The sequence below is a fragment of the Lynx canadensis genome, chromosome B1, assembly GCF_007474595.2.
Source record: "Lynx canadensis isolate LIC74 chromosome B1, mLynCan4.pri.v2, whole genome shotgun sequence".
In the NCBI taxonomy this organism is placed as follows: domain Eukaryota; kingdom Metazoa; phylum Chordata; class Mammalia; order Carnivora; family Felidae; genus Lynx; species Lynx canadensis.
The window spans coordinates 143,112,575-143,134,788 of NC_044306.2; the positions used below are offsets into that span (position 1 = coordinate 143,112,575).

General features: G+C 38.9%; 1 pseudogene; it reads right to left on the reverse strand.

The window, feature by feature from the left end:
• Window positions 1–10,702: 10,702 nt before the first annotated feature.
• On the reverse strand, window positions 10,703–11,621 carry LOC115512521 (annotated as a pseudogene).
• Between the last annotated feature and the right edge of the window lie 10,593 nt (window positions 11,622–22,214).

The following is a 22,214-nucleotide window of genomic DNA, read 5'->3' on the forward strand; positions in this document are numbered from 1 at the left end:
TGCAAACAACTTCTGCAAACTCAGAGAGCTCAGAAGATCGGGAGATTTCAAGTTTCTTAAGTCCATCTCCCCAGATATCACTATTCCAAATCTCAAGGGATTACTCCTTCCAATAGGGCCAGAACTTTGGTGTGGGATTTTTGACCAGACTGGAAATCCAGTCTTCTCTGAAGTTATGCCTCTGTTAAAGTTAACTCCTTTACCTGGTCTTCAGGTGTAGGTTCAACACTAGAGTGAGGCAAATGAAACAGCTAGGGTACAAAATTTAAGGAGATGCTTGTTCTCAGGATCTTACAAGCATTGACCTTGTACTAACAGAACCACAAGTTAAAGTGTCTCCTAAAATTTGGTGCCCTAGCTGCTTCATTTGCTTCACCCTATCCCTGACCCTGTTCCGCTGTTTCTGCCTTTCATTTGCAGAAGATATGGGTCTTTTATTTTCACTTTTTAAAATTGAAGTGTAATTGACCTAAAATATTATATTAGTTTCAGGTGTTCAGCATAGTGATTTGACATGACAAAATGCTTACCATGGTAAGGGTAACCGCCATCTGTCACCATGAAAAATGATATTATTGACTATACTCCCTATGCAATGTATTACATCCCTGTGTATTTTTTATTTTGTAACTGGAAATTTGTACCTCTTAATTCTGTTCACCTATTTGGCCCCTCTTTCTTACCCCCTCCTCTCTGGAAACCACTGGGTTGCTCTCTGCATTTATGAGTCTCCTTATGTTTTATATCGTTTGTTTTTTTTTTTTTTAGATACTACCTAGAAGTGGAATCATACAGTATTTCTCTTACTCTGACTTATTTCACTCAGAATAATATCTTCTATGTCCATACATGTTGTTGCAATTGGCAAGATTTCATACTTTTTTATGGTTGAATAATATTCTATTGTACATATATATACTGTGATTCTTTTTTATAATTTTTAATATTTATTTATATTTGAGAAAGAGAGAGAGAGAGTGCAGGGAGGGGAGGGGCAGAGAGAGATGGAGACAGAATCTGAAGCAGGCTCTAGCCTCTGAGCTCCCAGCACAGAGCCAGACACAGAGCTTAAACTCAAGAGCCACAAGATCATGACCTGAGCCAAAGTTAGACACTCAACCAACTGAGCCACCCAGGTGCCCCTACATACCACAATTCTTTATTCATTCATATACCAATGGACACTTAGGTTGCTTCCATATTTTAGCTATTGTAAATAATGCTTCAATAAACATAAGGGTGAATCTATTTTTTCAAGTTAGTTTTTTTTTTTAATTTTCTTTAGGTAAATACCCAGAAGTGGAATTGCTGGATTGTTGGTAGTTCTATTAATTTTTTGAGGAACTCCACACTGTTTTCCACAGTGGCTTCACCAATTTAAATTCCCACCAATAGTGTACAAGGGTTTCCTTTATACCAGATCCTTGGCAACAGTTGTTAATTCTTGTCTTCTTTTTCTTGTCTTTTTATTTTATTTTTAAATTTTTTTAACATTTATTTATTTTTGAGACAGAGAGAAACAGAGCATGAATGGGGGAGGGGAAGAGAGAGAGGGAGACACAGAATCCAAAGCAGGCTCCAGGCTCTGAGCCATCAGCCCAGAGCCCAACGCGGGGCTCGAACTCACGGACCGCGAGATCGTGACCTGAGTTGAAGTCAGACGCTTAACCGACTGAGCCACCCAGGCGCCCCTCTTGTCTTTTTAATACTAGCCATTCTGACATATGTGAGATGATATCTCACTGTAGTTGTGGATTGCATTTACCTGATGATTAGTGATGTTGAGTATCTTTTCATGTGTCCGATTGCCATCTGTATGTCTTCTTTGGAAAAATGTCTATTCAGGTTCTCTGCTCATTTTTTTAATTTTAATTTTTAATTTTTATTATTTATTTATTTATTCATTCATTCATTAATTTAAATCCAAGTTAGTTAACATATATTGTAATAATGATTGCAGGAATAGAATTTAGTAATTTATCACTTATATAAAACACCTAGTGCTCATCCCAACAAGTGCCCTTCTTAATGCCCATTACCCACTTAGCCCATCCCCCTATCCAACACCCCACCAGCAACCCTCAGTTTGTTCTCTGTAGTTAAGAGTCTCTTATGGTTTGTTTCCCTCTCTGTTTTTATCTTATTTTTATTTCCCTTCCCCTGTTTATATGTTTTGTTTCTTAAATTCCACATGAGTAAAATCATATGATATTTGCCTTTCTCTGACTTATTTTGCTTAGCATAATACACTCTAGTTCCATCCACATTGTTGCAAATGTCAAGATTTTATTCTTTTTGATCACTGAGTAATAGTCCATTGTGTGTATGTGTGTATGTATGTGTGTATATATATATATATATGTATATACACACACATATGTGTATATGTATATATATACATATATATATGCACCCATATATATATATATATACACACGTATATATACGTGTGTATATATATATGTGTGTATATATATATACATACGTATATATACATATATATACACACATATATATAACACATATATACACATATATATGTATATATACACACATATATATGCATATATATATACACACATATATATACACATATATATGCATATATATACACACACACAAATATATACATATATACACACACATATATATATGTATATATACGTATATATATATACACACGCACACACACATATATATACACACATATATGTACACACACACCACATCTTCTTTATCCATTCATCAGTCAATGGACATTTGGGCTCTTTCCATACTTTGGCTATTGTCTATAGTGCTGCTATAAACATTGGGGTGCATGTGCCGTTTCAAATCAGCATTTTTGTATCCTTTGGCTGATACCTAAAAGTGCAATTGCTTGGTCATAGGGTAGTTCTATTTTAATTTTTGGGGGAACCTCCATACTGTTTTCCAGAGAGGCTACAGCAGTTTGCATTCCCAACAGCAGTGCAAAAGTGTTCCTCTTTCTCCGCATCCTCACCAACATCTGTTGTTGCCTGAGTTGTTCATTTTAGCCATTCTGACAGGTATGATGTGGAATTTCATTGTGGTTTTGATTTGTATTTTCCTGATGATGAGTGATGTTGAGCAATTTTTTCATGTGTCAGCCATCTGGATGTTTTCTTTGGAAATGTGTCTATTCATGTCTTTTGCCCATTTCTTCACTGGATTATTTGTTTCTTGAGTGTTGAGTTTGATAAGTTCTTCATAGATTTTGGATACTAACCCTTTACCTGATATGTCATTTGCAAATATTTTCTCCCATTCCATCATTTGCCTTTTAGCTTTGTTGATTGTTTCCTTTGTTGTGCAGAAGATTTGTAGCTTGAAAAAGTCCTAATAGTTTATTTTTGCTTTTGTTTTCCTCACTTCCAGAGACATGTCAAGTAAGAAGTTGCTGAGGCTGAGGTCAAAGAAGTCCTTGCCTGTTTTCTCCCCTACGAATTTGATGACTTCCTGTCTTACATGTAGGTCTTATCCATTTTGAGTTTGTTTTTATGTATAGTATAAGAAAGTGGTCCAGTTTTTTCCAACACCATTTGCTGAAGAGATTATCTTTTTTCCATTGGATATTCTTTCCTGCTTTGTCAAGGATTAGTTGGCCATATGTCTGTGGGTCCATTTCTGGGTTCTCTCTTCTGTTCCATTGATCTATGTGTTTGTTTTTGTGCCAGTACTATACTGTCTTGATGATTATAGCTTTGTAATACAGGCTAAAGTCCAGAATTATAATGCCTCCAGTTTTGGTTTTCTTTTTCAACATTACTTTGGCTATTCAGAGTCTTCTCTGGTTCCATACAAATTTTAGAATTGTTTGTTTTAGCTTTGTGAAAAATGCTGACGTTATTTTTATAGGGATTGCTCTGTTCATTTATTTTAATGTTTATTTATTTTGAAAGAGATAGAAAACGCAAGTGGTTGAGGGGCAGAGATAGAGTGAGAGAAACGCAAGCAGGCTCCATGCCACAGGGCTCAATCCTACAACTGGAAGATCATGAACTAAACTGATATCAAGAGTCAGACGTTCAACTGACTGAGACACCCAGGTGTCCCAGGTTCTCTGCTCACTTTAAATCATATTGTTGTGGGGCACCTGGGTGGCTCAGTCAGTTAAGCATCCAACTTCAGCTCAGGTCATGATCTCACAGTTTGAGTTCAAGTCCCGCGTTGGGCTCTGTGCTGACAGCTCAGAGCCTGGAGCTTGCTTCAGATTCTGTGTCTCCCTCTCTCTCTTCCCCTTCCCCTGCTCACACTTTGTCTCTCGCTCTCTCAAAAATAAATAAATGTTGAAAATATCAATCAATCTATCAATCATATTGTTGAGGGTTTTTTGGTGTTAAGTTGTATGAGTTCTTATATGCCTTGGTCCTATCATTTGCAAATATCTTCTCTCATTCAGTAGGTTGCCTTTCATTTTGTAAATGGTTTCCTTCAATGTGAAAAAGCTATGATGTGGTCTTAATTGTTCATTTTTCTTTTGTTACCCTTGCCTGAAAAGAGATATCCAAAAATTATTGCCAAGACTCATGTCCAGGATTATATTTTCTTTTAGGAGTTTTATGGTTTCAGGTCTTATGTTCAGGTATTTAATCCATATTGAGTTTATTTTTGTATGTGATATAAAAAAGCTGTCTAGTTTCATTCTATTTCAGGCAACTGTCCAGTTTTCCCAACACCATTTGTTGAAGAGACTCTTTTCTCCATTATATATTCTTACCTCCTTTTTCATAGATTAGTTGATAATATAAGTGTGGGTTTAATTCTGGGCTCTCTATTCTGTTTGATTGATCTGTGTCTATTTTTGTTCTAATATCAGACTGTTTTGATTACTATAGCTTTGTAGTAAAGTTTGAAACCTGGAATCGTGATACCTCCAGCTTGGTTCTTCTTTCTCAAGATTGCTTTGGCTATTCAAGGTCTTTTGTGGTTCCATACAAATTTTAGGATTATTTGTTCAAGCTCTGTGAAAAATGCTATTGGTATTTTGGTAGAGACCGGATTGAATATGTAAATTGCCTTGTGTAGGATGGTAATTTTAACAATATTAATTTTTCCAATCCATGAGGGTGATATATCATTCCATTCATTTGTATCATCTTCAATTTCTTTCATTAATGTCTTATTTCAGAGTACTGGTCTTTCACCTCTTTGGTTAAATTTATTCTCAGGTGTTTTCTTCTTTTTGATGCAGTTGTAGATGGGATTGTTTTCTTAGTTTCTCTTTGTGGTACTTTGTTATTAGTCTATAGAAATGCAACATATTTCTGTATATTTTGTATCCTGCAACTTTACTGAATTCATTTATCATTTCTAATAGTTTTTTGCTGGAATCTTTAGGGTTTCCTATATAGTATCATGTAATCTGCAAATCATGACAGTTTTACAATTTCCTTACAAATTTGGCTACTTTATATCTATTTCTTGTCTGATTGATGTGACTAGAACTTCCAGTATGTTGTTGAATAAGAGTGTTGAGAATGGGTATCCTTTTCTTGTTTCTGATCTTAGAGGTAAAGCTTTTAGCTTTTTACCATTGAGTATGATGTTAGTTGTGAGTTTGTCATATATGGCCTTTATTATGTTAAGGTATGGTCCATCTATACCCACTTTGCTGAGAGTTTCTATTATGAATGAAGGTTGTATTGTGTCAAATGCTTTTTCTGCACCTGATGAGGTGATTATATAATGATTATTTTTGTTAAAATAGTATAATCACATTGATAGATTTGTACATATTGAACTATTACTGCATCCCTGGAATAAATCCCATTTGATCATGGTAAATAATCCATTTTATATATTGTTGAGTTCAATATGCTAATATTTTGCTGAGGAGTTTTGCATCTCTGTTCATCAGTGGTATTGGCTTGCATTATTTTTTTCTGCAGTGTCTTTATCTGGTTTTGATATCAAGGTCATGCTGACCTTGTAAAATAAATTTGGAAGCTTTCCTTACTCTTCAATTTTTTGGTACAGCTGAAAATGATAGGTATTAACTTTTCTTTAAATGTTTGGTAGGATTCATCTGTGAAGCTATCCAGTCCTGGAATTTGGTTTATTAGGAGTGTTTTAAATTATTTATTCAATTTTATTACTACTAATCAGTCTTTTCACATTTTATATTTCTTCCTGATTTAGTCTTAGAAGCTGTATATTCTTTTTTTAAATTTTAGTTTCCATGGTTATCATTTTAATACCTGCATAATATTTCATCAATATAACATAACACTTTGCTCAATCATGTCTCTCTTTGTCTGACATTTTGGCCTTTCCCAACCCTCCAATTATTCTGTGCACAAAATTCAGGAGTTTCTTTTTTTCTCTCTTTTTTTTAAAAACATTTAATGTTTATTTTTTTAAATTTATTCTTTAATTTACATCCAAGTTAGTTGGCATAATGCAACAATGATTTCAGGAGTAGATTCCTTAATGCCCCTTACCCATTTAGCCCATCCCCACTCCCACATCCCCTCCAGTAATCCTCTGTTTGTTCTCCATATTTAAGAGTCTCATGTTTTGTCTCCCTCCTTGTTTTTATATATTTTTTTGCTTTCCTTCCCTTGTGTTCATCTGTTCTGTGTCTTAGAGTCCTCATATGAGTGAAGTCATATGATATTTGTCTTTCTCTGACTAATTTCACTTGGCATAATACCCTCTATTGGGTAATTACAAATGGCAAGATTTCATTCTTTTTGATTGCCAAGTAATACTCCATTGTATATATATACTACATCTTCTTTATTCATCCATCGATGGACATTTGCGCTGTTTCCATATTTTGGCTATTGTTGATAGTGCTACCATATATATTGGGGTGCATTGCCCAGAAGCTGTATATTCTTAGGAATTTATTATTTTTTCTAGGTTGTCCAATTTGTTGGCATATATATATGTGTGTGTGTGTGTGTGTGTGTGTGTGTATATATATATATATATATATGTATATTTGTAGTTGTCTCCTGTAAACCTTTGTATTTCTGTGGTGTTGGTTGTAACTTCCCTTCTTTAATTGCTGGTTTTATTCTTTTAAATCCTCACTCTTTTTTTTTTTTTTTCAATGAGTCTGGTTAAAAGTTTATCAATTTTATTTATCTTTTCAAACAACAGCTCTTAGTGTATAGATCTTTTTTTTTTCTTTCTTCTGTCTTTCTGTCTGTCTGTCTCTATTTCACTTATTTCCACTCTGATCTTTATTGTTTCCTTACTTCATTCTTTGGGCTTTGTTTGTTCTTGTTTTTATAGTTCCTTTGGTTGTAAGGTTAGACTGAGATTTACCTACTTCTTGAGGTAAGCCTGTATCATTATACACTTTCCTCTTAGAAAGAGGGGCACCTAGGTGGCTCAGTCAGTTAAGTGTCTGACTCTGGATTTTGGTTCAGGTCATGATCTCCTGGCTTGTGAGTTCAAGCCCATGTCTGGCTCTGTGCTAACAGCATGGAGCCTGCCTGAGATTCTGTCTCCCTCTCTGTCCTTCTCTTGATTGTGCTGTCTCTCTCAGTCTTAAATAATAATAATAATAATAAAAGTTTTTGCTGCATCCCCCAAATTTTGGATCATTGTGTTTCCATTTTCATTTGTCTCAAGGTATTTTTAAATTTCCTCTTTGATTTCTTCATTGACCCATTGTTTAGTAGCATGTTATTTATCTTCCATTTGTTTGTGTTTTTTCCACTTTTCTTGTTGTGATTGATTTCTGGTTTTATACTGTTGTGGTCAAAAGAGTTTCTTGATATGATTTCAGTCTTCTTAAGTTTATTATGACATGTGATATAACCTGGAGAATGTTCAATTTGTACTTGAATATTTTGTTATTTTTGGATATAATGTTCTATACATATCTGTTAAGACCACCTAGTCTAGTGTGTTCAAAGTCACTGTTTCTTTATTGATCTATTCATTGATGTAAATAGGGTGTTAAAGTCCCAACTATTGTATTACTGTAAATTTCTTCCTTTATATTTATTAATATATGCTTTATATATTTAGGTCCTCCTATGTTTGGTGCATATATATTTTCAATTGTTATATCTCCTTGTGGAATTGGCCCTTTTATCATTATATATGCCCTTCTTTGTCTCTCATTACAGTCTTTTCTAAGTCTATTTTGTCTGATATAAGTATTGCTACTCCAGCTTTATGTTTGTTTCCATTTGCATAGGATATCTTTTTCCATCCTTTCACTTTCAGTGTGTCTTTAAATCTGAAGTGAGTGTTTTGTAGGCATCATATAAATGGGTCTTATTTTTTTATCCATTCAATCACCTATGCCTTTTTATTGGAATGTAGTCTTTTTACATTTACAGTAATTATTGGTAGTTATGTACTTATTGCCATTTTGTTTGTTTTCTAGCTGTTTTTTGCACTTCTCTGTGCCCTCCTTCTTTTGCTTTCTTCCCTTGAGATTTGACAATTTTCTTTATTGTTATGTTTGGATTCCTTTGTCATTTTTTGTGCATCTGTAACAGGTTTTTGGTTTGTGGTTACCATGAGGTTTATATATATCCCCTAAGTATACACCAATCTACTTTAAGTTAAGGGTTTCTTAAGTTCAAACACATTTTAAAAGCACTACATTTTACTCCCCTGCACCCACATTTTATGTATTTAATGTCATATTTTACATCTTTTTATTTTTTTGTCCCTTAATATTTATTGTTGATACAGTTGATTTTACTACTTGTTTTTTTAACCTTTATACTAGGCATAAGTGATTAATTTACTACCTTTAGGTTTGCTTTACCTGTAGTTATGACCTTTTCTGCTTGAAGAAGTCCCTTAAACATTTCTTGTAATGCCAGTTTAGTGGTGATGAATTCCTTTAATTTTTGTTTGTCGAGGGAATTAATCTCTCCTTCATTCAGAATAACATTTCTGGGTACAGTATTCTCAGCTGTAGGTTTGTTTTTTTCCTTTCGGCATTTTAAATATATTATGCCACTCTCTTTTGATCTGACATGAAAAATGCTGAAAAATCAGCTGATAGTTTTTTGGGTGTATCTTGTAGGTAACTAGTGTCTTTTCTCTCGCTGCTTTTAAGATTGTCTTTAATTTTTGACATTTTAATTATGTGTCTTTGTGTAGATCCCTTTGGGTTCATCTTGTTTGTGGATCTCTCACTTTCTGGACTAGGATGTATGTTTCCTTCCCCAAGTTTGGAAAGTTTTCAGCTATTCAAATAAGTTTTCTGCTCTTTCTCTCTTCACCTTCTGGGACCCTTATAATGCAAATGTTAGTATCACTTATGTCTTAGAGGCCCTTAACCTCTCCTCATTTTTTTCTTTTTGCTTATCAGTGGATGTTTTCCACTGCCCTTCTTTCAGATCATTGATCCATCTTTTTACATCCTCTAATCTTCTGTTGATTCCCTCTAGTGTATTTTTCATGGTAGTCCTTTATTCTTTAACTCTTTTGGGTTCTTTTTATATTTTCTATCTCATTGTTGAAGTTCTCACTTCATTTACTCTTTCCAAAATTTGATGAACATCTTTATGACCATTACTTTGAACTCTTTAGCAGGTAGATTGCTTATCTCTGTTTCATTTCATTCTTTTTTTTTTTTTAGTTTTTCTCATATTCTTTTGTTTGGAATTCCTCTGTCTCCTTATGTTGTCTGACTGCCTGTTTTTTTCTAAATATTAGGTAGGCCAGCTCCATCTCTTGGTCTTAGAGGTTATGATCTTATGTAGATGGCATTCTGTGGGCCCAGAAATGCAATATTCCTTATTACCAGAACTAGGTGCCCTAGGGGTTTGCCTTGTGTGAGCTGTTTGTGGCCTCCTGTTGTGATTGAGCTGCAACTGCTGTGGGTGTGATGGTGGGTGGGACAGGCCTTTGGGCTGGCTGGATGAATGGCCAGCTGCAACTACTACAGGTGCACTGGTGGGTAAGTATGAGCCCCAGAATGGCAAGCTGAGAGGCCCAGTTGCAACTGCTGCTGGTATAATGCTCAGTGGGGTTAACCCCAGGTGTGGCTGGCTGTGAAGCCCAGTAGCCGCTGTGGGTGTGCTGGTAGGCTAGGCTGGCCTACCCTTTCCAGAACAAGAGTCACTTGAGGGGCACCAGTCCCAGCTGAGGTTGCCCACCAGATGTGGCAGGTGGTAGCCTCTTTGGAGGGGTGCCTGTAGGGGTCAGCAGATTGGGTGGAACAAATCTACATGGGAATGCTGGATCAGGGCAAAGCAGTGTTAGCAAGGTAGATAATGTCAGAACTGAATGACCTAGGCTGAAAGAAGGCAAGCCCACCTGTGCTTACATTCCCAGAGAAAGTTCCTCCAGATCCCTGCCCCTCTGGCACACACCCTAAAATTAATCAATAAATCTCTTTCATCTATGGCCCAGGTGCATTTTTTTTAAAGACACATTTATCCAGCATCATGATCAGACTATTACATTTAGCAATCAACAGCATGGGTGCAAAAAAAAAAAAAAAAAAAAAAAAAAACTACATTAAAACCCTTTGTTGGAATGCTTTACAGTTTCCACAGAACAGAAATGAAAATAACCTGTTATACAATTAGTCACAAATACAGTCCTCAAGGTTTTTGCCCATACACATGAGTATTGTCTAAAACATGTCTTCTTTGTAGCAGCTAGGCCCTGCCACCACTGTGCTTGGCTGAGTTCACAAATCTGTTGTAATCTATAGCTTTCCTGTCACTTCTCTGGCTCTCCTTTCCTTCTAAGCTTTGTTTCCTGGCAGTAATTAAAACCTTCTGCCACTGCCATAGCTACTGCTGCTGCTGGAACTGCCATAGCCACCTTAGTTTCATGGTTTGGCAAAATATTGGCATCTGCCACCATAGGGGCCAGAGCTTCTGCCTCCAAAATTTCCTCTTTTCATGGGCCCAAAATTTGAAGATTGATTTTTGTAATTGCCAAAATCATTATAGCTTCCACCACCTCCGAAGTTGCTTCCATTGTTATCAAATCCATCATAGCCATCCCCACTGCCACCATATCCACCACCACCTTGACTGCCACCAACAGTGGCACTGAAGTTTCCTCCACAGCCAAAGTTGTCATTCCCACCAAAACCACCTCCACGACCATTACCAAAGTTTGACCTCTTTGGCTGGAGGAAGCACTAGCCATCTCTTGCTTAGATAAAGCTTTCCTTACTTCACAGTTGGGGCCATTCACAGTATGGTATTTTTGAATGACAATCTTGTCTACAGAGTCGTGGTTGTCAAATGTTACAAAAGCAAAGCCTCTCTTTTTGCCACTGCCTCGGTCAGTCATGATTTCAATCACTTCAATTTTCCCATACTATTCAAAAAAATCTCTTAGATGACATTCTTCAGTGTCTTCTTTAATGCCACCGACAAAAATCTTTTTCACCGTTAAGTGGGCACCAGGTCTTTGAGAATCTTCTCTGGAGACAGCACTCTTTGGTTCTACAACTCTTCCATCCACCTTGTGTGGCCTGGCATTCATGGCTACATCCACCTCTTCGACAGTGGCATAGGTGACAAATCCAAAGCCTCTGGAGCGCTTGGTGCTCAAATCTCTCATTACCACACAGTCCTTAAGCGTTCCCCATTGTTCAAAATGGCTCCTCAGACTTTCATCAGTTGTTTCAAAGCTCAAACCTCCGATGAAAAGCTTCCACAACTGTTCAGGCTCTTTGGGAGACTCTGACTTAGACGTGGTGGGAGGGGAGGCTTTAATGATGCTTACTCAGTGGTGTCCACAGGCAGAAAGCCCCAGATCCTTTTTAAATTGCTGCCTCTTCTAAATTTCAGAGAGTGTGAGATTACAGGTAGGCCCTTTAAGAGTGGAGTCTTTATTTCCTATAGCCCTCAGGCCCTCCCAGAATTAAGCTCTGTTAATTTTGAAAAACAGACATTATGGAGGCTTGTCTTCCCAGAGCATGGATTATCTCATATCGGGTTTGAAATCTTCCTTTTTCAGGGAAGACCTCTGTAAATGTGTTATCCCTCCCACTTGTGGGTTTTCACACTGAGGGTTTGCGTCCTGATAAGAGGACGTTCTGCCCTTCCTACACTTCTCAGTGTGTATTTTTCTTTAAATCTTTAGCTATGGAAATCTGCTAGCCTTCACGTCATTATCTAGGGACAGTTGTTCTACATGGAGTTACAGCCTTGGTACATTCATGGGAGGAGGTGAGCTCAGGATCTTCCTACTCCACCATATTTCCCACCACTATACCAGATGTGGGTCTTTAAAAATATTGTCAAAGAAGACATCTGACTCCTAAACCTTGATTTAAATCATTGGTTAATATACCTAAGTGTAATTTTCTCTCTTTAATACATCACCAGCACGTTAGTAACTATAAGAATTGTGGAATGGATATTTCTTGTTCCCTCTACCATACTTCTCAAGTGTCCAAGGCACTGTACCAACGAGACCTTTATCTTCTACCTGTACTTCATTTCAGTTAGTTTTAGCAATCACATAGTTCCAGCATGCCAGGGGCTATCATTACTTTACATAATCATGGCCACACAGCTGGTGAGAAATCTAACTTCAGAATCCATCCTTAGAGACTTCTTCTTTTACCAGCTGTCTTATTTGGAGTTCCCTAGAAATCTAAGATGGATATTCTTAAGTGATTAATTGGGTGAATATTCTTAGGAAAAAGAGAATGAGGGAGGCAGGATAGAACAGATGAAAAGGCTAAACAAAAATGTACTCACTTTAGTCTGATTACATGATAATTCTGAAACATAAATTGTACAATAAAAGTAGTTGTACCTCAAAGTAAGGGGCCTGGCCTCTTATGCCTTGAGCCACTTATTGGCCAAGGTCTGGCCCAGGTGAGCAGGTGAGAGGAAAGAGGTGAGGTGTAGTGCAACCTCCCACAGGTTGTTTTCTTCTTCCTCTTCTCCTCCTCCTCCTCCTCCTCCTCCTCCTCCTCCTCCTCCTCCTCCTCCTCCTCTGGCCAAGAGCTACATCTCTGGAGAAGGAGCAGCATGAGTTGTTACTGGATAACATTCAGAACATCTGGGGCATGAGTGCACCAGCTGGTAGAAGAGATCTGAGTGGAGCACCAAGAGCAACAAGAATACCACTTAGAAATACTTTCAAGAAATGATCTGTATGACAAAAATGGGAAATTTATATTCTACTTGGACTGCCAGAAGGACTGCTAGAGTAAGTCAAGGGACTTACTTTAGGCTAAGCTCTGCTACTAACTACCTGGAGGGTTACTTTGATCACTTTGTGCCTCAGTTTCTAAACCTATAAAATTAAAAGTAAAGTACAGATTTAGATAGTTTTGCCCTTGATTTTTAACCTCATTCCTTATCTTAAATGGGATGAGTGTGCTTAGCATTACTAAGGCTCTCATCTGTGGTGAGTTGGGCTGGGATAGAAGTAGAAGGGAATGCACCAGCTTATGCAATTTACAGAGATATAAGGACAATTATAAGTTTAGGAACCATGGAGCTGGTTGGTTACTAAGAGCCAATGATGCTCTTAAGGAAGAAAATGACAGGTTCAGGTCAGCTAACTACCAATTCAGTCACAATATAAAAGCTTGAGAGCCTCCCAGCAGCTTTGAAATAGCTGATTTCCTGCAGCTTAAGGGAAGACTATGCTGAAAATCAATCTCAGTACTTGGTTTTATAATAGCAGAATTATAAATAAGGCTGAATTCTCATTCTCAGTAAATCTATGTTAAAGTTTGGCCCTATGAATAAAGGCCTGTGTTAGAAACACATGAAGGAACACACTTAAGAAGTCTAAATGTCCACATTCCCTTGAACACTCTGGACATTACATAAATGCCCCACAACTCCTTGCTAATGCCACCTCCTACTACTTGGAAACATGCAAAGGTCTCACCTGAGGCCAATGCCTTGCAAGATGTTGTTTTCCCTTCTAAATATATGACCTCATCTTTCCTCATGGCTTCTAGACCAATAGTGAGGATCAAGAGCCACCATGACCCAATTAAGGAAGTACCATCCATGCTTTCATAGAAAAAAAAATCACCCAAACAGTTTTGGAACCTGGTTAATATGTACTGACAGGAATGGAGAGAATATGGCTGGGAGTGAACCTGGGGGATGCTGGAATTGGACTCTCCAGGGAAAAGACAGGAAGACTGAAGTATGAGTGGATAAGAGAAAACTTGTTGATAGTAATATGTGGAGGATACTCCCCAATGACTCAGGACCAGTTCTACATATCCTTTCCTAAACTCTAAATCTGAATTCACTGCTTCAATGGCTTATGGAAGCTTGAAAATAGTGATGGCCAAAGTAATTGAAGTAGAGACACCAGACTACCTCCAGGAAGGAGTCAAAAGTCTTAGATGAGCATGCTAGTAAAGAACTACCATAGAAGATCAGAAAACCCATCAGATTAATGACCATGTTCCATGAGGGGGAAAATAAGGCATCTTACAAAAATAAGGCATCTCAGTGAGGGGTCCTCTGGCATCATAGAGACACAAACAGTGGTAAACATCCTCTGTAGGTGACAGCTGATGGTAGGGAAAGTTACTCTAGAATTGGGCTCCATAGGGTCAATAGAGATAAATGGCTTCTGGAAATATCAGAGGCCAAATGATATTATTTAGTCATGAGATGCAAGGTGGAAATAATTGCTACAAAGAACAGAATGGCTCAAAAATGGCAACTTGAAGCTCTTACCTGCAAGGACAAATGGCAATAATGTTCTTTTGGAAAAATGGATAGGCAGCCAACATGAATATTACTTGACATATATAAACACTACCTGCCTCAAAGAAAATACCAAAAGCAGACAAAAAGAAATCTGGTGTCAGTTGTCACAATGAAAAATCACAATTCCTTATCAGTGTTCCAGACCCCAGTCATTTCTCAGACACAAGTTGAATCACTGAAGAAAAGGCCAAGTATCCTGGAGCAAAGAACTTGAAACACCACAGCAAGTAGATATAGTAATGATTCTTCCAATTCTTCCCCAAAGTTTCCTATGGCTATTTATCAAAGTAACTATACACTGGTCAAAAAGGAATACCCAGATACTTTGAAAGTCACTGAATGCAGGGTTTTAGTACAGTGACATCAGGGGACTCAAAATGTCACATCTATTTCATGGTTGGTCCAGTTAGTCCATAAAACTATCTTGTCAGCTCCCTGGCCCCTGAGTGCATAATTGAAATGGATATATTTAGCAGTTGGCAGAACATTCATATTAGTCTATAAACTAAAACATAGAAATCCTTGTCTTAGAGTCTGCTTTCAGGAGAATCCCATTTAAGTCTAAGTTCATTGTGGCTACAATTCAGTGAAGGAGGGGAAATAAAATGAGACAAAGTGGAGAAGTAGGTAGGAGCTGGATGGCGTGGGGTTTCGTAATACCTAAAAAGCTTGCATTTAATTCTAAGGGCAATGGGAAGTCAAGATATGTTTTAAATAGAGGGATAGCATGAATAAATCTAAATGTCTAAAAAAATTATGCTGGCTGCTTTGAATAAAATTATATGAAAGGAACAATAATGGATGCACAGAGCCCATTTACAAAGAGATGAAAATAAAAAAGGTGGTAATGAAGAGGTAGGAATGGGTTGATTCCAGAGTTTAGAGTTAAATTCCACAGGGCTTGCTGATGGATTCAGGTACTTTTGGACAGGTTGAGGTAGGTGGGATGTTAGAGCTCACTGGACATCAGCGGAATTCTGTTCACAAGTTGGGGAGGTAAATAAGCTGGGGAGTCATGTACTGATGTTTTTATTTGTCATACTCCTAGGCATAGTGACAAGATACTACTGTCTTCACTAGATTCATTTTGTTATGTAATTACAATCTCTTAAGGACAAAAATAGTGGCAAATTGTAATTATCTTGACTCCTAGCCAAATTATATCACACAGACTACTGGAAGTATATAGTCCAAAAAGGAAGAAGTAATTACAAATTGAGCCATGTTCTTTTCATGAAGGAGGAGGAAGAGTCAGCTTCCTACACAGCACAGGCTATCTGAGGGAGAGAACAGATGGTTTGTACATTAACCCTTCAGGACAGAGGAACACTGGAGAATAGTCCAGACGCCATTGCTTTCTGGACAAAACACAGAAGTACTTCTAGCAATCTGCTTTCTCCCAGCCAACTCTTTAAGTCTCCCTCTTCACTGGACCCATGGCATCCTGATTGCACCCAAGAGGGGACTAGCTCCCTTGTAAACACTAGGGAAAACAACAGTCTTTCTGGCATCAGCTTTAGGACAGCAATTACTAGATTCATATTAAACGAGGGTAGAAATTCTAGAGTCTTAGACTTAGGAGTGGCAGACCATACAAGTAGCTCCGCTTCTAGAAATCTGTTTTTAGGGATTCACTTGTGTAGATTTCTGTAGATCATACCAGACGTGGGGAGGTTGGAGTTGGGCTTCAGCAGGACAACCCCCAGTAAACTAGGGCACTGCAAGTGCCCTTGTACTTTTCAAGATTTCCCCACTGTGTGTGGTGCAGAATGGTTAATATTGAAATACTGGATGACTAGAAAGAGGCTCAAACACCTCCCACTGCCAAACATTGCCAGCCTATTTACAAAGTAGGCTCTATATCCTTACTGAGAGTCAAAGATTATTCTAAATGCAACCTGAATTACACCAGTTCCTGCCTCTATGGGTTAATGTCTCACATTGCTTATAGCCCTACAGTCATCATCCATACTCTATTCATTCTCTGCTCCCAGAGAGAAGACTGAAGCTCACATTTGCTAGAACTAGACCAATCACAGAATTATTTACCTGCTGGTCACAATCTAAAAGTGCAGCAGAAACTCAGAAATCTACTTACTTTACCTTTAAACAGATGACATTCCTAGGCAAATTCAGAGGTGTGGCAGATGCTATTGATCCCACTCTACACATCCCTGGTCATTTCTGAACTGGTCTGCAGCTGCAATGGACAACCTTCCACCTCAAGCATCTATCTGAGCTTCTCTGCCTAAGGATTTTCTTTGGTGCTAAAGGCATTTAATGCAAAGGCATTTGGTGCTTGGCATTAAATGCTGCTAGAAGTACCCCCCAACCAATGGCAGGTAGAGATTACTGGATAAATACTTCAGCCTCCCCATCCCTTAATGGGACAGTCTTGAGGCATATTCTCAGTGGATTCTCAGAGATTCCCCAAGAAAACTGAGACTTACTTTCCCACAGAAGTATCCTGCTCAACATTCTGTATTGGCTTTCTTCCTATAGTAGACAGAAGATGTACTATCCCCACTCAGAGAATGTGCCCAGAAGCTCCAGATGTCAGCTCCTTCAGGGTCTACCTTAATTTTACAGTGATCTCACCTGAGGTCAGGTTTTTGGACAGCCCACATCTGGTGACTATGTAAGATTAAGATTCAACGGTTTGGCTATCTGTGTCCCTTGTAGGATGATGCTGATGAGCAATATTTGCTCCAGAGCCCCCTGCCAGCTTGGTTGAGGATTTTCCAGTCTGCATCATAGTACAGGATACCCAATCCCGATTCCTCCTCCCTCCTTTCACAGGTGTTGATTCCTAAAAAACATCTGTACCCCAAACTCTGCCTAGAATCTGTTTCTAGAAAGAGTAACCTTCTTTCCCATGTTGCTCTCCCAGCTCCTTCAGTTTTTCCTACTGAGACCACAAATGAACCTCTTGCACTCAAGTCTTCAACTGTATGGAGAGGACTCAAGCTAGAACCAGAAGGAAAGAGGAAAAGGGTGTTGTATGTAAGCAATGAATCATGGGGATCTACACCCAAAACTAAGAGCACACTGTATACACTGTATGTTAGCCAACTTGACAATAAATTATATTTAAAAAATTTAGTTAAAAAAAAGAAAAATGATTCTTCCTCATTTCTAGTGTTTCCTTTTAGATAACTCTTGGCTTTCCTCTCATCAATCCTTTCCTCCTCCCTGAAAGGGTAAACTGGGTATGTGTAGTGCAGCTCGTTCCTCTTTCCTTTTGGGAGTGAGGCTGCACAAAGGAAACATGCTTTCTCCCCATTCCTACATGCTGTAAGTTTTCCAGAGACAGATAATGATGTAGAGTCCTCTAGAGGTCAGTGTGGAGGGACTGGCTAAGTGTTTAATCCTGGGGCTTGGTTTTGAGAAGGCCACTGGCCTGCAGATATTTATCAGTAGGAAAGACAGTATTTTATCTACCATTTACTGATTTTCATCTTGTGTCTATATTGTTTAAGAACTCAGGCAGGAAAGAAAAGAATCCATTAGTTTCTACCAAAACCCTTCACTCACCTAGAGTAAGCTCTAGCTCTGTTGTGAGGTCTTCTGTGTTGTATCTAAGCAAGGAGAGGGTGGTGGATATGGAGATGTCCCACTCAGATGTTCCACTAAGAAACCAGCTGCAGGGAGCATAGTTGACTGGCAACCCCAGCTTCTGCCTTCTGGCCCCACTGTGGCATTTAGTCAGAGGCTGGTGGGACTGGGGCTCTCCCAGCTGATGATTGACCACATTAGTTCTAGCTAAAGCAGTCCTGCCAGATGCAGGTTTCATCTAACAGGCAACTTTGTCTCACGGATTCCCAGATGCCTAGTCACATCTTTCTCAGAATTGCACTGCATGAAGGGTGAGTCTCTTCCTAATCAGCCCTTCCTTCCCATTCTCCTTTCACAAATGTCAGATCTGCACTGTGGTCAGAAGTCTCCCTCTGCCTTCTCCTGCTCCTTTCTCCCTTACATAGGCATCTCCCCACATCTTGAATATCTAATCCATCCTGGTATCTGATTCTTGGAGGACCTGAACTGACACAGGGAGTAACTGCCCAAAGCAGAAAAATGAAGGATGGTTCTTACTCTCATGTTCGAATCCTGCTTTGGGTGGCCCATTTGTAAACCAATACCAGAATCTGGCCACCTTTGTCTTAATTGCAGGATTTATTCAATTATTGCACATTTAGTGAAAACAATTTTTAAAAATGTTTAATGTTTAAAATGTTTTAAATCCCCCACCACATCCCTAAGAACCTCCTTTTCCTAGAAATTCTCCACTCCCTCCACATGGAAGCCCTTAAAGATTCTCTTCACTAGTATTTCTTTCAGCCATTTCTAACTGGAGTAGCACTGACTGCTCCTAAAAAAAAACAGGTCTTTTGTAAAATCATTGTCAAATTTTCAGTATATTATTTTTAGCTCAAGTACTTCATACTCCCATTAGAAGGGAAGAAGGGTGGGTGCCTGAGTGGCTCAGTCAGTTGAACATCAACTCTTAATGTCAGCTCAGGTCATGATCTCACAGTTCATGAGTTGGAGCCCCACATTGGGCCCCGCACTGACGGTGCAAAGCCTCCTTGGGCATCTATCTCCCTTCCTCTCTCTCTGCCCTTGTCTCTCTCTCTCTCTCTCTTTTTTTTTTTATTTTTTTTTTCAACGTTTATTTATTTTTGGGACAGAGAGAGACAGAGCATGAACGGGGGAGGGGCAGAGAGAGAGGGAGACACAGCATCGGAAACAGGCTCCAGGCTCTGAGCCGTCAGCCCAGAGCCCGACGCGGGGCTCGAACTCACGGACCGCGAGATCGTGACCTGGCTGAAGTCGGACGCTTAACCGACTGCGCCACCCAGGCGCCCCTCTCTCTCTCTCTTAAAATAAATAAATAAACTTTAAAAAATGGGGAGGAAGAAGAACATTGTGTGATTGAAAGTACAAGGACTCATTTACAGAGGAAAGCAGGTCTGAGATCTAGCTGTATCATCCACAACTGAGTGATGATGATGAGACCACGCTTCAGAGTCATTTCCTCCTCTGGAAAATGAAAAGACCTCCAGGGCTTTTGGGGAAAATTGGAGAAGAATGTGAATGTACTTTATAGACAACAGAACAGAGGTCCACAATAATGGTCAGTGGGACAGGTCTGGTCTACAGATGTGCTGGTTTGTCCCATGCAGGATTATTATTTTTTATCTGAAGTTTTTTACAGAAACTCTGACTTCTTTTGAGAAGTCCCACCTGGCAACAATGCAATAAAAGGGAATAGCAGTTGCTTCCTTACACAGGATATGTTTTAACCATGTCATTCCTGCCCCCCAAACTCCTCAGTCTTACTGAGACATCACTCATTTATGTTAACTCCTAGGCCCCAAGGGAGGTCTGAGTTTGGGACCCCTAAAGTAGAACATGAAAAAGGTGTTCATCATATATGAGGGGGTTGTCAAGCACTAATAGGGAAGGTCCATGAGAGAAGAGAGTTTGTCAACACTCAGGATGTGGCCTGGAAGATTGGCTTCCCACCATACCCAAAATCATTTCAATGGACAACTTCCCAGACATCCTATGACTTCCCACTTGGTGCTATTATACTCACAGAGTATTATACTCACAGATTTTTGTGTCCATAAAGCTCTGCTAGTGGAAACAACTAGTTCCTTCTGCTCCTCTCTTTTCCCTCACACAGCCTACAGAGTTCTGGTTGGAACTTCCATGCTAAGACCAGGGCCTGCTCCAGGCAGTGAGTTTCAACTGCCTCCTTCTTCATTCATCAGGGAAGAAAATTTCAGCGTCAAAGCCAAAGGCATTTGTGTTGTTTCATGGGACAACGGAGTTGAAGGCCTGCATCATGTAGGTACAGTCTCTGTGGATTCTCACTCCCCATGACTTGTAAGCAGGTGATCCTGCCCCAACCTGAGATCTGGGATCGTTGGCCTAGACTCCAGCTGGGCCCTGAGCCTTGGACATATGTGGCTTCTTCTCAGTGGAGGGGCAGTTTTTCTTTAAATGGGCTTTTCTTTGACAGTAAGACAGTAAAATCATGAGTCATTTTTATAATCTTAGAATAGTGCCTTTTATATAGAGAGGGCCAAGCACAGGCATTAGCTCATTGAATCTTTACAATGTCACGCAGAAATAGAAAGTTATTATTATTTCTACTTACAGGCAAATAAATTACTGAGAATTTAAGTCATTTGCATAAGGTCACACAATAGGAAAGGTTGATGCTAGGATTTGAATTCGTGCAATCTAAATGCAGAGCTCTTGCTTTTACCCGCCTCTATACAATACTGTCTTTCAAGAGATTTAAGCATGTATTTAAAGATAAAGGAAGTTGCTTAGATCTAGCCACAGGCAAAACTTATTCTGCATAGTTTAAAGCACATTGGATACGAGAATGTTAATTTGCCTCCATCCACAAGAATAAATTACGGTGGGCAGTCAGTTTTGAGAGTGATATGCAAACCATAAAATCCTCCAACAACATTCTTTACCAGCTGCATTAATATGATCCTGCATCTCCTATTCCTGAAAATTTAAGTATCCTGAACCAGTTAGATGCAGGGCACCAGAAAGTAACTAGGTGGCTTGAGGTTCTCCTTATATACACCCATATCCTGCCTGGAAAGAGAGCAACTTGGTCTACCATGGAGTTCTCTCAATTCCTCCTTTGTGCAAGGTACCAGAGAGCTCAGAATTCATTTTTTGGATTTAGTAAAGGGAGACACCATTACACAGCAGAGGAGAATTGAGCACTAGCTTCCCTATTCCTCCAAATGTCCCCCAGACACAGGCCTGCAGCTCTGGGCAAGAATGGTCTTAGACCGTGATCTCCACGACCTCTGTCCTATAGGAGAATGACAGAATATCATTCCGGGCAAAGGTAATCATCCCTGAAGACATGGTTCAAATCCTGCTTTTGCTGTTTTTCAACTTCCTCAGGGGAGACTTATCCCTTCTGTAATACAAAGATAGATTTAAGAGATGCTGGTTCGGCAGAGTATAAGCTCATTTACTGAAATGGGAAACTGGAGAGTAGTGGTCCATAAAATGAATAACTAACCCACTCCCGTAACAAACTTGGTTACAGCAGCATCCTGTGAGTATGACTGCTTCCTTGCTGTCTTCCATTCTAACACTGTCAACCTTATTCCTGTCTGAATGGTGTCCCAGAGCCTCAATATTTTCACAGTATTTCCCTTAATTTATCTGGCTTCATTAAAATTTTATCACCACTCAGTCCCTGCTTCAGAGGGTTGCAGAGGAGCTTGTCTCTCCCCAACTTGGCCATGCAATGCACAAAAAGTGGTAAAGAATAAACCTTGCTCCAAGCTAGCTACTACTTTCCCCATCTTATGGGCAGAAAGATTCTTGGCTATGGATCCCATCTCGTTAATGGCCTCTGTAAACTTCAATTGCCTTGAGTTTGAATCTCCTATGTTCCTCTGTACCATCAGTGGAATGATCTATGGGCAGGTAACATCATCAAGCACCACCTGAATGACATCTTATTTTGACTATTGCACATTAGTATTC